We start from the raw sequence: 19162 nt of genomic DNA, 5'->3' as shown, positions 1-19162 counted from the left end.
CCCCCCTAAGCTCACAGAAGTGGTTTGACACAAGACCTCAGCAGCCAATGACACTGACCCCTTCAAACTGATTTTTAACGCATACTTCACGCGTATTTCACGCGCATTTAACACGTTGAATACACGTATTTAACGCGCTGATTTTTCACACGTAAAATACACGTGTTTAACGTGTTGTTGACGGTTAAAATTCATGTGTTTTTGGCCCTTATGGCCTTCCATAGGTGACCATACATGCCATTTTCCCAGGATTTCTATATTGGCCAGGATTTCTATATTGCCTAAAATATCTAGGTTTTGGCTTTGTTTGCGTGTGCAGACCTCAGGTGTATGACATCAAAATACCATACAGACGGTTCCTTATGCTTTCAAAATGCTCTCGAGGTACTTTGATGTCAAACACTGATCGATCTGAGCCACGCTGCTTTTAAGGCTGATTTATACTTCTGCGTCGGACCTAGCCCGTAGCCTTTACGCCGTAGGCTATGCGTCAGTTTTCATTTATACTTCTGCGTCAACGTGCAGTACACATGCAAACCGCTAGTTCGCAGTGTCCACGGGCATGTTGCTGGTGTAACCCGCAGTACCACGGCAAAAGCCGAAGAAGAAGCGGCTCGTCGAGGAAGCATTATAGCCGTGACGGCGGCAAATAAATATCAAATCATTAAATCATTATTTAAAACTACAAAAAGGAGACAACAACGGAACAGGAGATGATGGCATTCTTTCAATCTGCACAAGGACTTGTACCACGGCAGATCAACATTGTTTGTTGCGGACAACTACTGATGTATAATGCTATGTAGTATAATAAATGATAAGACACTTGGTCTTTGCTTTGTTTTATTTTATATAAGGTGTAACATTGAAATATATTAAAGTGCACATAAACACACACAAAACTCAAGTACATATGGAGGGAGTGGTTCTTGCAGACCAATCACAGCGCTTACAGTCTGCGTAGAATTGACGCGCTGTTAGATTTTTGGAGGTGCGCACGTCAGGCTACGGCGTATGGGTGTGCGTCTATGCATAAGCTACAGCGTAGGTCCGACGCAGAAGTATAAATCAGCCTTGACTCATAAAGGCTACGGCGTAGGTCCGACGCAGAAGTATAAATCAGCCTTGCAGTCGAACACATATCCTATACGCGTAATTGCATCGCTTTGACCGTAGATCCCACCTTCTCACACACACCATGATTGGTCCATTATGTACAATGCCTGCATGTTATTGGTCAAACTACTTTTCGATCATTACCTTCAGCAAGCATGAAAACAGGAAAAAACAAAGCCAAAACAAATCCTGGCAAGGATGCGTCCTGGGAAAATGGCACGTATGGTCACCCTATACTATGCCATTTAGCATCTTTACACTTTCAACAATTTGCTCTAAAGTAGTTCAACAAATGCGAATTTAAAATAAGGAACCGTGTTTTTGGTTTGTAATACGTACATTTGTAAACACCCTCATCCAAATTTTCGGCCACGTTCGGTTATAACGCATCCTCTTCTTCTTTATGATGTATCGTCTCGCGTGGCCTCCTAGGATAGAAAAGTATCCATCAACGAGCACTCAAGACGCTGGGCAGAAGCAGTACGGAGTAGGACATCCGGGAACTTCTCGACTACTCTTTTATGAATACTGAGGTTCCGGACATACAGGTGCATCTCAATAAATTAGAATGTCGTAGAAAAGTTAATTTGCTTGGATACAGCACTCTGTGAACAGCCAGCTTCTTTGGCAATGAATGTTTGTGGCTTACCCTCCTTGTGAAGGGTGTCAATGATTGTCTTCTGGACAACTGTCAGATCAGCAGTCTTCCCCATGATTGTGTAGCCTAGTGAACCAAACTGAGAGACCATTTTGAAGGCTCAGGAAACGTTTGCAGGTGTTTTTGGCATGTCACCATATTCTAATTTGTTGAGATAGTGAATTGGTGGGTTCTTGTTAAATGTGAGCCAAAATCATCACAATTAAGTAAATTACTTCAGTCTGTGTGCATTGAATTTATTTAATACACAAGTTTCACAATTTGAGTTGAATTACTGAAATAAATGACATTCTAATTTATTGAGATGCACCTGTACTTATTCGCTCGACTATTGCTTTTCCCCTACTATATAGTAGAGAAGTAGGCGGTTTCGGATGCACTTTAAAGGGGTTCTATTATGCTCTTTCACAAAGTCTTGATTTTGTTTTGGGGGTGTACTAGAACATGCTTTCATGCTTGGTGGTTCGAAAAACGCATAATTTTTCACAATTTACATTATTAAAATACCTTGTAACAGATCTAGTAAGCTGTTACCTTACTTTCGTGTTTAAAGTCAGTGGTCATTTTCCTGCCAGTCATGAGGGGGCGTGAGGGAGCCATTATCAGTGAAGTTTCTCTAGATCAGAGAATAAGAGGAGTGGGAAGTTTGAGGAAGGACACTTGTGAGCTGGGAGTGTTTGCTCTCCCCATGCTTACTCAAACCCTTATTGAGGAACATTGGTGTTCTATATCTCAATGCAAGTTGCTTTATGGTTTCTTTAATATTGTCAGAGGTTTTATGGTTGGTAATGTACTTTGTATCCTGAACCTCATGTTGTATTGTTTGTTTTGTTTGTCTAGAGGGTTTGTGTATTCACTTAGTTTTGAGGGGATTTCAACTCAACTGGTCGATGTTTCTGATTTACCATTTACTTCAACCTTGGAGTTTCGTCTGAACTGCTCTCTACTCTACTCTGGATTATCGCTATGGATGATCTTGGACTTTATCCTTTTAACATCCTAAACATCTGCAATACGGTGACAAACCAAGGACATCTGTGGTTATTCAGAACTTTAATGTGAATGGACATCTAAAAGGTTTTGTCTCTAAATAGGGACAGACCAGGAGTGCTGTTGCACAATATATGGTTTAGATGTATATGGTATTGGATGTTGTAGTTGTGTGCTTTTAAAGGAAGTATAGTATGCTATTCAAAGGTGATTGATCCCCCTTCATTTACGTTATGTGACATTTGATGTTGGTGACTGTTACATATTTGGCGACCGAGCAGGGACCTTGATCACCACTTTAGCAATTTCCTAGAGAGTGAAATGAATGCATGTTCTTTGAATTAATCATATGCTATGTCTTTCCAATATATTTATGTGTAACCTCAATCTTTTCCCCAATTGTTTACCCAAGTGGTAGGTTACAAAATGTGGAAGCTTTTGTAATTAATGCTGATTTATCTTTTGTAGTGTAAGTTTTAGCGGAAGCTCCTGCATGAGACGACACAGAGTCTAACCCCAAAATGGAATCAGATTATAGTTCTGAACCTTTCACGACCCGGCATGAGCCAGTTCAAGAGCTAATACATTCCTTCAGCAGTTTTTATATAGAACCAGAAGGAGGGTTGGCTGTTCCAGAAGAGGATAATGACTCAAGTTGTCTACCACCTCCACTACCACTGGATGAAGATGAGGAAAGTTAGGTCAGTCTGACCATTGCAACCAAGGTGGGTCAACTTGCACTCAGAATGGACAAGATGGAGAAAGAGGGTGTGGAACGTGTCCAGGGAGTGGAAAGACATATTCATAATCATTTTCAGCAGTATGACCGTCGATTGACTGCTGTAGAGGGACAGATGCAAGATGTAGCAAAGCAAACCCAGTCATCCATTCCACCCAGTCATCACCTGACACCCAAAGCCTGACAGAGTTGGAGGAGAAGCTTACTGACTTTGTAGAAAAGCAAACTAGACTCCTGAAGAAATCTCTAGAAGACCAATTGCAAGAGATGGGAAAGGCTGTGATGGATTGTATGAAAAGAAGGGACAACCATCTCAAGTCCTTGATGTGTCTTACGCCTGGAGCTGCTTCTACACCTACTAGTACAGCAATGTCAGATGCACAAATGCCTCCCATGCTACACCAGTTGCCCTACAAAATGGCTGTAAAATGGAATTCCATAAGTTTTGTAGTGCAGTAGATGAAGACCCAATAGCTTATCTGGAGAAGTGTGTGGAGTACTTAGCTGTACGTCCAATGAGTGATGCTGAGATACTAGCAACATTACCATCTGTGTTGATCTGTTTAATTCTCACCTACTCTTTTATGAATATTAAGGATTCGGACATACTTATTCGCTCGCCTACTGCTTTTCGCCTACTATATAGTAGAGAAGTAGGCAGTTTCGGACGCAGCCAGTGACTCGTATTAATGACCTATTTTATTTCCCTTTCAGTTTAAATATGACTTTTGTTGGTTGAGAGTATAGAATTAACTACCCCTGTTTTCCCCCCTTCTTTTATGGACATCTGATGAGTGTTTTATTTGGGAGAAAATGATCGGATCTGCTGATTTTATTTGCTTTATTCAGGTGTCGGGAAAACGTCACCAAGGGGCTACTGAATTCATTTAATTATGATTGTATTGAATACCTTGTCATTTGCAATTTTCTTTTTTAACCTTGTGCTTATATGGATCTTTGATTTGCTTTCAAAATTATGTATGAAGAAAAAAAAGAATGAATTTACAAACTGCAAATAGTTTTTTGTCTTTCATCGTACAATGTGCAAGCAATCTATTTAGTTTTTTGTAACTATGGTTTAAAATTTCACTGAGCTATCACTTTATTTTGAAATTCATATGGTGACAGGCCAAATCCTCTCTGGCGCCCGAACTTTAATGTAAATAATCTTTTCCGAACTGTCATTAGGGCGTGCCACCATAACATACTATACTTGTGGGGACATTTGGTCCCCATAACGTAGGTAATACCAGTACACAAACACACACATCCTCTGAATATGCATTTTATTTTCTATGATTGAACTATTACTGTATACATAGCGACCTATAAAGGGTGTATCAACTGTACCCACTTTGCCACCTTGTATATTTAAAATGCTATGCAATCTTTTTAACATTAATTTTAGAAAACATGTCCATTAATAATAGACAGTTGAAATATCACAAATATAATAATAATAATTTGCGTAGCATGTGTGTAAATGTGACTTTTAACCTATTATCATAACACCGTACAACTAAACAGCATGTGAAGCAATAGGACACCAATCCGGGTACAGTTGATACACTGTGTCTCAACCGTACCCCACTGCCATACTTGTACTTTTCTCTAGATTATGAAATATGTCATATAATATGTATATTTTTAGAGCACAGATTAACGTTTGCAATGATATATGGTAAGATTAACAATCATAAAAGAATAATAAGCTATTCATTGTGGAAAGGACATGGTGAAATGAAAATCTTACCTTGTAAAAAAAACTTTTGCCGATATCTTCGGAGTGGAAAGACGCACACGTTTCAAATTTCCCACAATCAAAGAGAACACTAATACACATGTGTGGGGGAAAAAAATCACGGCTTGGGGTTCTTGTGTACGTAAGTTATTTAAGGTGTTTCAACTGTACACATGTCTCAAGTACCATAAATAATATTTTGCCATTCAAATGCATAGCGAATATGGAAACATTTGATTTTGTGTCGAATGAGAGACCATGAGAGTTGGTTTCAGTTTCGTTTTAGCCTAAATTAAATCATTTTGGCTTGTCGTTTATATTGCTATAGCTGTCACGTCACGCTGTTGATGAGTCACGAGTAAACGAGAACTGTCTTTAATCAAGGAAACACAGGAGATAATCCACAATAGGCGCTTGAGCCAACACATGTAGAGAACGAGTAGACCTGACAAACACAAACTGAACAGACTAGGACTTTTATACAGGGGATGACTGGGGAACACAGGTGACATCAATGGAACATAATCAAACTAAACGAGGACAGGAACATGACCAAATAAGGAAACACAGGAAGGCCTACGGGGGCAAAACCGGTCCAAAAGTCTAACAATAGCTTCTTATATTTTTAATTCTTCTTTTCTAAATGCTGTTAATTGAAAGGCTTTGTTGTGGAGTGAATGGAAATAAAATAGCCTAGCTATGTTTACAGTGTTTATTATGTTTGTAAATATTTTTATAAAAAAAAAATTTTTTTAAATAAATTTTTAACCATGCAGCAAACCTTTTTAAATATTTTGATAAATTACTGAGAAAACAAAATTACTTTTTAAACCGTTTAACTGATTGTATTAATCAGTCAAAATTCTTAAGGTCGGTTAATGGTTAACTGGTTAAAATGAACATCCCTAATAAAAATCCCTAATAAATTATATACAGTGATAAATGCTATGTTGAATAGCATTGCATTATGAATATACATTATGCATATAAAAAAATACCCATGATGACTTGAAGAACAGAGACACACCATTTAGTCACAATCGTGTATTTAATGTCTTCATTCTTCATCAGTTAAAACGTCCTATCTGTTTTCTGTTCAGCTACTGCAGCGATAGCATATGCCTTTGTCCATATTAGGGATTTCCTCCAACTTGATTTTTGTGAGTATTTCATTTTATGACTTTTTTCACTTATGGTTTTACTGCATGAGGGCGCCCTCCGGCTACCAGTATGAATGAAACAAAAACCCACCATTTCACTATCTCAATAAATTAGAATACTTCATAAGACCAATAAAAAAACATTTTTAGTGAATTGTTGGCCTTCTGGAAAGTATGTTCATTTACTGTACATGTACTCAATACTTGGTAGGGGCTCCTTTTGCTTTAATTACTGCCTCAATTCGGCGTGGCATGGAGGTGATCAGTTTGTGGCACTGCTGAGGTGGTATGGAAGCCCAGGTTTCTTTGACAGTGGCCTTCAGCTCATCTGCATTTTTTGGTCTCTTGTTTCTCATTTTCCTCTTGACAATACCCCATAGATTCTCTATGGGGTTCAGGTCTGGTGAGTTTGCTGGCCAGTCAAGCACACCAACACCATGGTCATTTAACCAACTTTTGGTGCTTTTGGCAGTGTGGGCAGGTGCCAAATCCTGCTGGAAAATGAAATCAGCATCTTCAAAAAGCTGGTCAGCAGAAGGAAGCATGAAGTGCTCCAAAATTTCTTGGTAAACGGGTGCAGTGACGTTGGTTTTCAAAAAACACAATGGACCAACACCAGCAGATGACATTGCACCCCAAATCATCACAGACTGTGGAAACTTAACATTGGACTTCAAGCAACTTGGGCTATGAGCTTCTCCACCCTTCCTCCAGACTCTAGGACCTTGGTTTCCAAATGAAATACAAAACTTGCTCTCATCTGAAAAGAGGACTTTGGACCACTGGGCAACAGTCCAGTTCTTCTTCTCCTTAGCCCAGGTAAGACGCCTCTGACGTTGTTTGTGGTTCAGGAGTGGCTTAACAAGAGGAATATGACAACTGTAGCCAAATTCCTTGACATGTCTGTGTGTGGTGGCTCTTGATGCCTTGACTCCAGCCTCAGTCCATTCCTTGTGAAGTTCACTCAAATTCTTGAATCGATTTTGCTTGACAATCCTCATAAGGCTGTGGTTCTCTCGGTTGGTTGTGCATCTTTTTCTTCCACACTTTTTCCTTCCACTCAACTTTCTGTTAACATGCTTGGATACAGCACTCTGTGAACAGCCAGCTTCTTTGGCAATGAATGTTTGTGGCTTACCCTCCTTGTGAAGGGTGTCAATGATTGTCTTCTGGACAACTGTCAGATCAGCAGTCTTCCCCATGATTGTGTAGCCTAGTGAACCAAACTGAGAGACCATTTTGAAGGCTCAGGAAACGTTTGCAGGTGTTTTTGGCATGTCACCATATTCTAATTTGTTGAGATAGTGAATTGGTGGGTTCTTGTTAAATGTGAGCCAAAATCATCACAATTAAGTAAATTACTTCAGTCTGTGTGCATTGAATTTATTTAATACACAAGTTTCACAATTTGAGTTGAATTACTGAAATAAATGACATTCTAATTTATTGAGATGCACCTGTACTTATTCGCTCGACTATTGCTTTTCCCCTACTATATAGTAGAGAAGTAGGCGGTTTCGGATGCACTTTAAAGGGGTTCTATTATGCTCTTTCACAAAGTCTTGATTTTGTTTTGGGGGTGTACTAGAACATGCTTTCATGCTTGGTGGTTCGAAAAACGCATAATTTTTCACAATTTACATTATTAAAATACCTTGTAACAGATCTAGTAAGCTGTTACCTTACTTTCGTGTTTAAAGTCAGTGGTCATTTTCCTGCCAGTCATGAGGGGGCGTGAGGGAGCCATTATCAGTGAAGTTTCTCTAGATCAGAGAATAAGAGGAGTGGGAAGTTTGAGGAAGGACACTTGTGAGCTGGGAGTGTTTGCTCTCCCCATGCTTACTCAAACCCTTATTGAGGAACATTGGTGTTCTATATCTCAATGCAAGTTGCTTTATGGTTTCTTTAATATTGTCAGAGGTTTTATGGTTGGTAATGTACTTTGTATCCTGAACCTCATGTTGTATTGTTTGTTTTGTTTGTCTAGAGGGTTTGTGTATTCACTTAGTTTTGAGGGGATTTCAACTCAACTGGTCGATGTTTCTGATTTACCATTTACTTCAACCTTGGAGTTTCGTCTGAACTGCTCTCTACTCTACTCTGGATTATCGCTATGGATGATCTTGGACTTTATCCTTTTAACATCCTAAACATCTGCAATACGGTGACAAACCAAGGACATCTGTGGTTATTCAGAACTTTAATGTGAATGGACATCTAAAAGGTTTTGTCTCTAAATAGGGACAGACCAGGAGTGCTGTTGCACAATATATGGTTTAGATGTATATGGTATTGGATGTTGTAGTTGTGTGCTTTTAAAGGAAGTATAGTATGCTATTCAAAGGTGATTGATCCCCCTTCATTTACGTTATGTGACATTTGATGTTGGTGACTGTTACATATTTGGCGACCGAGCAGGGACCTTGATCACCACTTTAGCAATTTCCTAGAGAGTGAAATGAATGCATGTTCTTTGAATTAATCATATGCTATGTCTTTCCAATATATTTATGTGTAACCTCAATCTTTTCCCCAATTGTTTACCCAAGTGGTAGGTTACAAAATGTGGAAGCTTTTGTAATTAATGCTGATTTATCTTTTGTAGTGTAAGTTTTAGCGGAAGCTCCTGCATGAGACGACACAGAGTCTAACCCCAAAATGGAATCAGATTATAGTTCTGAACCTTTCACGACCCGGCATGAGCCAGTTCAAGAGCTAATACATTCCTTCAGCAGTTTTTATATAGAACCAGAAGGAGGGTTGGCTGTTCCAGAAGAGGATAATGACTCAAGTTGTCTACCACCTCCACTACCACTGGATGAAGATGAGGAAAATTAGGTCAGTCTGACCATTGCAACCAAGGTGGGTCAACTTGCACTCAGAATGGACAAGATGGAGAAAGAGGGTGTGGAACGTGTCCAGGGAGTGGAAAGACATATTCATAATCATTTTCAGCAGTATGACCGTCGATTGACTGCTGTAGAGGGACAGATGCAAGATGTAGCAAAGCAAACCCAGTCATCCATTCCACCCAGTCATCACCTGACACCCAAAGCCTGACAGAGTTGGAGGAGAAGCTTACTGACTTTGTAGAAAAGCAAACTAGACTCCTGAAGAAATCTCTAGAAGACCAATTGCAAGAGATGGGAAAGGCTGTGATGGATTGTATGAAAAGAAGGGACAACCATCTCAAGTCCTTGATGTGTCTTACGCCTGGAGCTGCTTCTACACCTACTAGTACAGCAATGTCAGATGCACAAATGCCTCCCATGCTACACCAGTTGCCCTACAAAATGGCTGTAAAATGGAATTCCATAAGTTTTGTAGTGCAGTAGATGAAGACCCAATAGCTTATCTGGAGAAGTGTGTGGAGTACTTAGCTGTACGTCCAATGAGTGATGCTGAGATACTAGCAACATTACCATCTGTGTTGATCTGTTTAATTCTCACCTACTCTTTTATGAATATTAAGGATTCGGACATACTTATTCGCTCGCCTAAGGGACAGATGCAAGATGTAGCAAAGCAAACCCAGTCATCCATTCCACCCAGTCATCACCTGACACCCAAAGCCTGACAGAGTTGGAGGAGAAGCTTACTGACTTTGTAGAAAAGCAAACTAGACTCCTGAAGAAATCTCTAGAAGACCAATTGCAAGAGATGGGAAAGGCTGTGATGGATTGTATGAAAAGAAGGGACAACCATCTCAAGTCCTTGATGTGTCTTACGCCTGGAGCTGCTTCTACACCTACTAGTACAGCAATGTCAGATGCACAAATGCCTCCCATGCTACACCAGTTGCCCTACAAAATGGCTGTAAAATGGAATTCCATAAGTTTTGTAGTGCAGTAGATGAAGACCCAATAGCTTATCTGGAGAAGTGTGTGGAGTACTTAGCTGTACGTCCAATGAGTGATGCTGAGATACTAGCAACATTACCATCTGTGTTGATCTGTTTAATTCTCACCTACTCTTTTATGAATATTAAGGATTCGGACATACTTATTCGCTCGCCTACTGCTTTTCGCCTACTATATAGTAGAGAAGTAGGCAGTTTCGGACGCAGCCAGTGACTCGTATTAATGACCTATTTTATTTCCCTTTCAGTTTAAATATGACTTTTGTTGGTTGAGAGTATAGAATTAACTACCCCTGTTTTCCCCCCTTCTTTTATGGACATCTGATGAGTGTTTTATTTGGGAGAAAATGATCGGATCTGCTGATTTTATTTGCTTTATTCAGGTGTCGGGAAAACGTCACCAAGGGGCTACTGAATTCATTTAATTATGATTGTATTGAATACCTTGTCATTTGCAATTTTCTTTTTTAACCTTGTGCTTATATGGATCTTTGATTTGCTTTCAAAATTATGTATGAAGAAAAAAAAGAATGAATTTACAAACTGCAAATAGTTTTTTGTCTTTCATCGTACAATGTGCAAGCAATCTATTTAGTTTTTTGTAACTATGGTTTAAAATTTCACTGAGCTATCACTTTATTTTGAAATTCATATGGTGACAGGCCAAATCCTCTCTGGCGCCCGAACTTTAATGTAAATAATCTTTTCCGAACTGTCATTAGGGCGTGCCACCATAACATACTATACTTGTGGGGACATTTGGTCCCCATAACGTAGGTAATACCAGTACACAAACACACACATCCTCTGAATATGCATTTTATTTTCTATGATTGAACTATTACTGTATACATAGCGACCTATAAAGGGTGTATCAACTGTACCCACTTTGCCACCTTGTATATTTAAAATGCTATGCAATCTTTTTAACATTAATTTTAGAAAACATGTCCATTAATAATAGACAGTTGAAATATCACAAATATAATAATAATAATTTGCGTAGCATGTGTGTAAATGTGACTTTTAACCTATTATCATAACACCGTACAACTAAACAGCATGTGAAGCAATAGGACACCAATCCGGGTACAGTTGATACACTGTGTCTCAACCGTACCCCACTGCCATACTTGTACTTTTCTCTAGATTATGAAATATGTCATATAATATGTATATTTTTAGAGCACAGATTAACGTTTGCAATGATATATGGTAAGATTAACAATCATAAAAGAATAATAAGCTATTCATTGTGGAAAGGACATGGTGAAATGAAAATCTTACCTTGTAAAAAAAACTTTTGCCGATATCTTCGGAGTGGAAAGACGCACACGTTTCAAATTTCCCACAATCAAAGAGAACACTAATACACATGTGTGGGGGAAAAAAATCACGGCTTGGGGTTCTTGTGTACGTAAGTTATTTAAGGTGTTTCAACTGTACACATGTCTCAAGTACCATAAATAATATTTTGCCATTCAAATGCATAGCGAATATGGAAACATTTGATTTTGTGTCGAATGAGAGACCATGAGAGTTGGTTTCAGTTTCGTTTTAGCCTAAATTAAATCATTTTGGCTTGTCGTTTATATTGCTATAGCTGTCACGTCACGCTGTTGATGAGTCACGAGTAAACGAGAACTGTCTTTAATCAAGGAAACACAGGAGATAATCCACAATAGGCGCTTGAGCCAACACATGTACAGAACGAGTAGACCTGACAAATTTAAGGTGTTTCAACTGTACACATGTCTCAAGTACCATAAATAATATTTTGCCATTCAAATGCATAGCGAATATGGAAACATTTGATTTTGTGTCGAATGAGAGACCATGAGAGTTGGTTTCAGTTTCGTTTTAGCCTAAATTAAATCATTTTGGCTTGTCGTTTATATTGCTATAGCTGTCACGTCACGCTGTTGATGAGTCACGAGTAAACGAGAACTGTCTTTAATCAAGGAAACACAGGAGATAATCCACAATAGGCGCTTGAGCCAACACATGTAGAGAACGAGTAGACCTGACAAACACAAACTGAACAGACTAGGACTTTTATACAGGGGATGACTGGGGAACACAGGTGACATCAATGGAACATAATCAAACTAAACGAGGACAGGAACATGACCAAATAAGGAAACACAGGAAGGCCTACGGGGGCAAAACCGGTCCAAAAGTCTAACAATAGCTTCTTATATTTTTAATTCTTCTTTTCTAAATGCTGTTAATTGAAAGGCTTTGTTGTGGAGTGAATGGAAATAAAATAGCCTAGCTATGTTTACAGTGTTTATTATGTTTGTAAATATTTTTATAAAAAAAAAATTTTTTTAAATAAATTTTTAACCATGCAGCAAACCTTTTTAAATATTTTGATAAATTACTGAGAAAACAAAATTACTTTTTAAACCGTTTAACTGATTGTATTAATCAGTCAAAATTCTTAAGGTCGGTTAATGGTTAACTGGTTAAAATGAACATCCCTAATAAAAATCCCTAATAAATTATATACAGTGATAAATGCTATGTTGAATAGCATTGCATTATGAATATACATTATGCATATAAAAAAATACCCATGATGACTTGAAGAACAGAGACACACCATTTAGTCACAATCGTGTATTTAATGTCTTCATTCTTCATCAGTTAAAACGTCCTATCTGTTTTCTGTTCAGCTACTGCAGCGATAGCATATGCCTTTGTCCATATTAGGGATTTCCTCCAACTTGATTTTTGTGAGTATTTCATTTTATGACTTTTTTCACTTATGGTTTTACTGCATGAGGGCGCCCTCCGGCTACCAGTATGAATGAAACAGCTACTGTTACTCACTACACCTTATTTTGGGTAAAAATAGGAAAAACAATACTACTTCTTTTTTTCTCCAGTGTAGAGGAGTTTTCTGTCCGTCTCTCTCAGTGGATGCATAACATTTCCTGACAAAAATTAAGAAATTACTGTTAATGTTTTTAATCATAATCATTTATAATAAATCCTTTGACTTTTCTAAACAATTATAAACCTCCTGCATGGTAACAGGACATGCTGCAGTTTTCTGTAAACTATAATAATAATCATTATCAATAATTATTACTTTGTTTAATGATTTATTTAGTTAAAACTATAATTAGAATTATTAGTAGTCATATTGATATATAAAAAAAACAAATTTTTATTTATTTTTTTGGCCACATTGTGCAGATCTACAAACAGGCACAGCAAACTTAGTGTTCTTTATAATTTCTGGCAAATAAAGAAAAAGTTTATCTGAACTTTTCTAGTTACAGTTCAAATTTTGTGTGCAGATTTTGTTGGTTCAGATTTTGAAATTGAAATGAAAGAATGATAGAGAGATTAAAATGAAATTGCAGTAGAAATGGAATCCAAACGGTATCTTTATGGAGCCGGGAAAAAAGGATGTTCTAACTGCTATACATAATTCTTATTGCTTTAGTATTAGTATTCGTTTTATAAATGCAATGATGCCCATGATCATAGACAGACTTGTCATATGTTTAAATTGCTATGACAATTTTTACACTAGTGGAGCCTATTTTTGTTATCTTGCCTAGGGCCCCACAACCCTACGGGCCGGCACTGCAGCTGAGCATATAGTAAATGTTTATAAATTATTTGCATATAAAGTAGTTTTTGCAGCAGGCTACATACCACAAATTATGTAACTGGTCAGCAGCTGATACAAGCTTGCCGCTGCAGTCGCAGCGAAATGAAGTCCCGCATGCAAATCTGTGGCAGCAGCATGGTAGCTGAACATAGCAGACGTTATAAATTACTAATGTTTTTCAAATATAGCTTTTACAGTTCAAACATTACCTCAAGCTATCTAACTGGTAGCTGATACAACTGAAAGTCCGTGGCAGCTGAGCATATAAATGAGTAGGCTATAAAGTACAGTCCTGAGAAAATGCTTATCCACCAGAGATACATGTAGACGGATTTCCGTTTATGAATAAAGCTTTACGTATACATATATCTCCGGTGGCTATATGTGTGTGTATGGCAGATGTGTATAAACAGGGCCGTATTTAGAATTTTCTATTGGAGGAAATCACTTAACGTGAAACGTTACTTTAATATTCTGGGCTCTTCGACTTGTCTGTAAATAGTATGCTTTATAAATAAGGCGTAGGCCTATATTTTGCATGGTATTTTAATTACTGTCTTAATGCCTTAAGCCACATTAAGCATTTTCAAATACACGCTTATAAATAAAAAAAACACTTGTGCATGTCGAGTTCATATTCCGGTCACATCTGCTTCTCAGTAGGCAGTAAAGTTTGCAACATGGTGTACTATATCAAATTTGGTCTTTTTATACCACAATCTTCTTCCATTAAGCCTATGGGAGGAAAACGTGCAATTCAGCGTGTTGCGTTCATATTCTCATCTGCTTTCCTGTACTTAGTAACCTATACTTTATTAACAAATTGTATTTATAAATATACAGAATTTGGGATTCTTACATCACTGTCTTCTTCCCTGCATGTGCCACGTTTAGCATTTTCTTTATAATGGTTTTCAATGGGGGACAAAACACTTAACGTGCAATTTAGCGCATTAATTGCTTTCACATTCTGAGCTATTCTGCTTGTCTGTAAATAGTAGCCTATGCTTTATTAATAAGGTGTGTCCTCCAGTGTCACAGTTTTAGTAGGCTACATTAGCCTACATTAAGCGTATGTGGCACTGTCTGCAGCCACACCCCGGCGCTAGTGGTACAGCCCACAGTGCAAATTATGAGAAGGGTGTTCCTGCACAACCAGAGGCTGCAGTTTCAGGACCGCAGTTCTAGGACCCTGGTGGTTTAGTTTGTAGTAATGTTTGTACATGTTGTTAAAGATATTGAATCTCAGGAACATTTTTTAATTTCAATTGTGATTTTTGATTTATAAATGCATCAGATGTTAATTACAAAGTGAGTAATACCTGCTTTGAGTTAACCATTTTAAATGAAATACATCTTAAAATATAAATGAAAAATGTATTTCAGTCTTTAAACAACTGAAAAAGTGGAGTACCTTAAGTCTTAGTTTCTTGAAATATACTGTATATTGATTAGCCCCTGTAAGGAATTTAACTATTATATTTGAGCTCTTTTCAGAGGGGGAATCGAATCTGAAGATTCAAAATCAACCTGATTGAACTGATTCCAAATTTGATAGTTTACACTTTATCTACCATTTGTCCAGTGAGACGTTAACATCAGTGTATCTTACCAATTTGAATATTTGTACTATCCCTGGCCAAAGGTTAATACATGCTTGTGAAAATATATAAGCTATGAGCTAGGTAGCCGGATCTGGGCAGAGTTTAACTTTAAAAATACACGACACAAGACAATACCTCTTTATAAATGAAACAACAGTTTATTCGCTATTCTACGGCACATTAAACTAAACTAATACACACACACACAAACACACAAAAGGTTCAGGAAATTAGTTGCTGCATTTGCATGAAGTTCCCGAAGTTCTAATACTCGTTTTCAACAAGCTCTTTAAATTCAACCTGAGAAAACTCATAAAAGCAGAGACTTGTCTTATCTTTACTGCTTAGAATCAATTCAGCACCAGTTCAGCAAGAGATAAAAGCGTTGTTTATTTACTTGCGTTTTGGGGACAGCTGAGCTGAGTTTTTCCAGTTGTTGGCTTTTCCAGGGAATCCCAGCACCTTTGATTGATTGCAGATCTGTCATTTGGATGACGTCATTTTGGGAGAACCCTCTGGTGAATGGAGGTTGCCTTGTGACGTAGGAGCTTCGAAAGTCGGTTGCCTTAGGTACGGAGAGTGATGCTTGGAGTTCTTCTGAGAGTTCCTTCACTTGGCTTTAGACTTTGAAGATTTCGGCAGTCGCAGAGTTTCAACTGAAGTTTTGGAGTTCTGGAGGATCACTAGCCTGATGGCTGTGAGTGCTTTGTAGCGCAATCAATAAGGCGGAAGAGCCAAAGATCCAGAGAGCAAGCGAGCGAGCCACGAAGGCTTTGTGTCCAGTTTTAAGCAGGCTGATTTTGGTCCATCCCATGGCAATTGTTCCAGTCAGATATTGGCTGCGGGGCTTAGCCATGCCCTGCAAGGTTCCTCCTTTTGCACCTAAATTAACATGATGCTTCAATTTATCGTGTGGGCAAATGTCTTTGTCTAGGTTTTGTTAATAAGTTCTATAAAGTGGCATGCAACAAACACTATTCAGAATAACACATTTTCATTCATACCAAGGTTATTCAAATATCATGACCATTCCCTCAAGCCCAAACTTCGCATATCTGGCATACACAGAGTACCTTTAATAACTTTATCTATTAAAAGGGGTTATAAAATATTGATTAAACTTCATAGGTTACAATAAACACCTCAAGCATATATAAGGCATAACACATACAGTGGATACATTTTCACTATTTATAATGAGTTTTTAAATGATTGTCTTTTGAACTTAGTCCATGCAACTTCTGCGTTTCTTTGTTAAGAAGAGGGTACGTTTCCTCTGGGAGGAATTTCTTGAGGTCCATAAAAGTCACGCGGTGGTTTGCTGAGTTTGATTGAATCACGTTATCACTGTTCTTTAGATCCGTTGTTTTTGCAGGCCTGAGGGTATCAGCAAATGATCCTTTTCCTGTACCTACACTGGATCCAAACATTAGTGGTGTAATGACTTGATTACTTAATTTTAGGGAATTAATTATTATTAATTCATTCAGGTTTTGAAAGGACTCGGATCTGAAAATTCTGAGTCAACCTGATTAAAGCTGAATTCAAATCTGATAGTTTACACTTTAAATCAAGGGTCATTCAAGGGTTGTCCACTTTAAATCAAGGGTGATTCTTAGTAAATTTTAACAACTTGAATCTTTGTATTTTCCTTGACAATTGGTCAATACGATTATAATAATTTGTAAGCTCTTAGAGAGGTAACGTAATCTTTGGCAAAGGTTTTAACCTTAAAATTATATGACACCAAACAATGATTCTTTATAAATGAAACATGAATTTTATTGGCTATTCTAGATTACATTAAAACTAGGCTAAAACACACACACACACACACACACACACACACACACACACATATATACAGCTCAGAAAATTGAAGGAATGAGTTAACGGAGTTGCATGTAGTTTTCAAGGTTCTTTTCGAGTGGTTTTAAAATCACCTGAGAGAATTCACAAAGCAGAGGTTTGTCTTAAGTTTACTGCTTAACGCAATTCACCAGTTCAACACAGATTTCAGCAGATAGGAGCTTTCTGGCTCTTGATTGGTTGCTGGTCGGGCATCTGACTGACGTAGTTTCTGGGAATTCCCTTTGGAGATTGGTTACTGCGATGACGTCAGAATGGTGTCCCTTTTGGGGAAGCCCTCGTGGGATTGGTTGGTTGCCGGGTTACGGAAGAGGCTTCAGCAGTCCTGCTAAAAGCCTGAGTTTGCAAGACTTTAAGTTCTTTGAAGATTTCAACTGAAGTGTTTGAGTTCTGTATTCTCGCTGTGCGATGTTATGGCATGGGAGTGCTTTTGTCGCGCTGTTACCAAAATAAAAGCCAGAGGTCTTGAGCGAGAGAGAGCGAGCGGTGTGAGAGCCTTGTGTCCATTTTAAGCAGGCTGACCTTTGGTCCACCCCACGACACGATCTTCCAATCGGACGCTGCACACATATATATATATATATATATATATATATATATATATATATATATATATATATATATATATATATATATATACAGTATATATACGGCATAACACATACAGTGGATACATTTTCACAACTTATGAGTTTTAAACGATTGTCTGTGTACGTTCTGTTTCTTTGGTTGTAACATAAGGACGCGGGTCCGTTGGGGTTTCAGGAAGCAGATGTGATGGGAGTCATGTGTTAGTCACCTCTAGATCCCGTGGTGCGGGCCTGAGGGCACTAGTTAATTTACTGTCCTTTTCCTGTTTGGGATATAATAGTTCCATCCATTGCTGGTCACAAGACATCGTGGTTTCTATATGTTGTGAACAAACCTTTTCAGTCCTTGATACAAAGGAAGCATTGTTGTCTCTTGATTGGATCAGTCTTTAATCACTCCTCTGAGTAGATGACGACACGACCGGCAGGAAGTCGACCCAGAATATTGGAATCATGTGCTGGGTGATTAGCAAACCTCATGATGGCTGATAGGGGCATAATAGTAGTGTCCGTATATGATAGAAATCCCTACATACAGTATATCCCCCTTTTGCTCGGTGAGGTTCCCATCGCGAATGTCAGCGGGCACTGGAACAAGAGGCAGAGAGAACAGACACACACAAGACACAAACAACATCTCCATCACTGACTGAATCCTGGTGTGGGACATGGGTAATTTGGGAATGGTCAGGTTAGAAACGTGAGAAGACATAGGGGTGCATTATTTAGGATTACTTGTATCATTATTGTGTCATTTAGATTGCTCTAATTGTCAGAGGTTTGACGAGGTGGTATAGGCGTAATCTCAATCAGGTTTGTTGAGTTCTCGGGTTCAGGTTCTTGGTCAGTTTTATCACGTCGGAACATGCGCGGGACACCGGATGTACATTTGTTGAAAGACTCTTGAACGGCGTTCACTCGCTTGTGGAGGAGGAAGGCAAGTGTCAGAGTCACAACATATCCTACAATAGTAGAAACGCAAAGTGCTGAGTCAGCGGCAGACCAAGACCGAATGATTGGCGTGCCAGCGGTCGGAAGGCGAGCGATAGCTTCTAGAGCTGTATCAACAGAAGTCAAATTAATAAGTTGCATTCCTCCTTGATCCTTTCTTCCAATTCTGGATCGAGGATGAAGGAATGCTGTTTGAAGAAGGGTGAGATTTCGAGTTCGGCCTGATACTCCTCGTCGGTAAGGTGATACAAAGCTAA

The 19162-nt window shown here is 38.4% G+C and overlaps 1 long non-coding RNA gene across 1 annotated transcript in view; it reads left to right on the top strand.

Annotated features, from left to right (window-relative positions):
- The window catches only part of LOC107568853 (uncharacterized), a 9425-nt gene extending 3211 nt beyond the window's left edge, over positions 1 to 6214 (top strand). Inside the window, exons 2-3 of the long non-coding RNA XR_001606816.1 lie at positions 2139 to 2141; positions 6203 to 6214. This is a non-coding gene — a long non-coding RNA (uncharacterized lncRNA). The remainder of the gene's footprint in view (positions 1 to 2138; positions 2142 to 6202) is intronic.
- Positions 6215 to 19162: the final 12948 nt, after the last annotated feature.

This window comes from Sinocyclocheilus grahami, unplaced genomic scaffold (assembly GCF_001515645.1).
Source record: "Sinocyclocheilus grahami isolate Dianchi unplaced genomic scaffold, SAMN03320097.WGS_v1.1 scaffold1287.1, whole genome shotgun sequence".
Taxonomy (NCBI): domain Eukaryota; kingdom Metazoa; phylum Chordata; class Actinopteri; order Cypriniformes; family Cyprinidae; genus Sinocyclocheilus; species Sinocyclocheilus grahami.
Note: the sequence above shows the minus strand (reverse complement) of the source record. Positions and strands in the feature narration are given on the sequence as shown.